This window comes from Palaemon carinicauda, chromosome 18, assembly GCF_036898095.1.
Source record: "Palaemon carinicauda isolate YSFRI2023 chromosome 18, ASM3689809v2, whole genome shotgun sequence".
Classification (NCBI taxonomy): Eukaryota; Metazoa; Arthropoda; class Malacostraca; order Decapoda; family Palaemonidae; genus Palaemon; species Palaemon carinicauda.
Genome location: NC_090742.1, coordinates 123,291,529 through 123,294,028, shown reverse-complemented (window position 1 = coordinate 123,294,028; position 2,500 = coordinate 123,291,529). Strand labels below are relative to the sequence as shown.

Here is a 2,500-nt window from a genome sequence, read left to right as displayed (position 1 = left end):
ATAAGCTAGAGTTGGAATACATATACTTTGCAGCTCAATCTATATCTCATTTATTCATCTACCGTCATAAGACAAGTTATAAGAGGCCATTACTCAAACATGTATATGCTCAAACATGTTTATCCAATGGAGGTAACGAGCAGGACTTGACGCTATTAGCCTTTGGTATCCTTCCAGAAATTTCACGGGGTGAATGTCATAAGGAGATGACATCATGGTGCGGGCGCACTTAGGTGCATACTAGGAGTAATCATCTTATTAAAGAGTCCTTAGGACGGTATCTTGCATACTTCACTTGCGATCCATTTATGATGTTACTATTAGCATTATCAATATGTAACAACCTGTGACCATAATGGAGAGAGCAGAATGTTGCACACCAAAAGCCACCAAAAGGGATATTACGGAATATAGAAAATGAAGATTAAAGAATGAAATATGCAATATATAACGCAGAGAGAAATTAGATGAACAATAACGTCAAATTATTAAGATAACAGATAAATATTGCAACGAAAATAATTTGGACTTTCTCAACAACAACAAAATCAAATGAACCGTGACTTCACCCTGAGCCATTTCTTCGAACATACTCCCCAAAACTTTTTTTTTTCTTTTTTGTTTGCCCTGCTTGAACATAATCATTCTCGCACACTTGACACGTGGGGAACTTCATAAAGCGAGCTGAAAACATATAGCCTTAAACTTGTTGCTCACGGAAATAGCCTCTAGAGACCTTCAATGTCCCTCCTTAATCTCTCTCTCTCTCTCTCTCTCTCTCTCTCTCTCTCTCTCTCTCTCTCTCTCTCTCTCTCTCTCTTTTTTTCTCTCATGGATACCAGAGCTATGAATTGCAGCTCTTTCTAGCCAAGTAGGTCATACCATTAGTCAGAACTTTTGTGAAACAGAAGGTGCTCTTTGAAATAGATTTCTTTAATTCTTTTCATAATTTGTCATTAAACGTTTAATTTCTGAAGAGAGATAAATAGATCAATTAAGGATTGCATTACCTGTCCCTCCATGACCGGTGATGGTGGCTTGGGCTCCGAAATGTTCACCTCTGCATCTAGCAACAGTGTGACGTCACTCGCAGGCGGCGAAATGTAGAAAATGCTCTCGGTTTGCTCCTGTGTGTGAAGGTCATCCTCGATGGTACTGTCTGTAGAGAGAAAGATGAAAGTTGTAAAATTAATCCCGATGAAACTGAGCAATTTAGATTTGTGGAACGGCTGCTTATGTTTTTATACATCTATCATAATCTGATTCCAGACAGACAGACAGACATAGAAGCTTTTGATTCTACAATTTAATCTTTGCAAATATGTAACCAAGCTTTTTCCCTTTCATGTAATTTTGTATAAAATCATGTAGAAACACAGTGATATTATTTAACTTTTAACAAAAGAATGAGATATACGCATCTTCATTTTCATTTTTTTTTTTTTTTACCTTAAGATAGTTACAGAAAAGTTTTCCAATTCTATGAACACTTCGACAGTAATATTAAATCTAGAGATTGAAAACACGAAATAGTGTATAAAATATAATGAAATCAAGCATCTTAAGTACTTTAACATACAGGTCAATAGACTACAAGTAAACGCGCTAGATCTGCTCTTAATTATGTGTATTTCGGACACTATCTACCTTAAAAAGAAATTTTTCCAGATGACTGTGACACCAGCTAATCGGCTGAATCTAGATGTAAGAAAAAATCTATAAAGGTATTTTCAAATTTATGCTCTTGAGAGGTAACAGGGGAAAAGCACACACAAATTACCTTATCTCCATTGGTAATAACCAAAGGAACGTTCTTTAAACGAATTACTTTGATTAATTTACTCTCTACAAACTTTGGGCATATTTCGAAACTCTTCTTTCAGAATATATTTGGAGCTATCTAATGCATTAAGATGTAGAACAGTGTTAAGCAGACATAAGAAAAAAATGAATAATAAAAGGCATGATTCACTGTTGTTATGATTTTACAGTTCTAGAAGCATTATTTTTTTATTTTTTCATATATATATATATATATATATATATATATATATATATATATAAATATATATATATATATATATATATATATATATATAATATAGATATATATATATGTAAATATAGAGAGGTAGATAGATAGATAGATAAATAGATAGATAGATACATATATATATATATATATATATATATATATATATATATATATATATATATATATAAATATATATATATATATATATATATATATATACATATATAAATGTATATATTTATATATATATATATATATATATATATATATATATATATATATATATATATATATATATATATGGGTGACAGACATGGAAAGACCACTGACAGACCCGAGTGGAGGGACATAGCTTATGCGTTTGTTCTGCAGTGGACTAGTTAACGATGATGATTTTATATATAGGTATATATATGTATGCATGTATATATATATATATATATATATATATATATATATATATAC

The 2,500-nt window shown here is 31.0% G+C and overlaps 1 pseudogene; it reads right to left on the bottom strand.

Moving 5' to 3' along the window:
- The window catches only part of LOC137657537 (uncharacterized), a 78,003-nt pseudogene that overhangs the window by 40,561 nt on the left and 34,942 nt on the right, over positions 1–2,500 (bottom strand).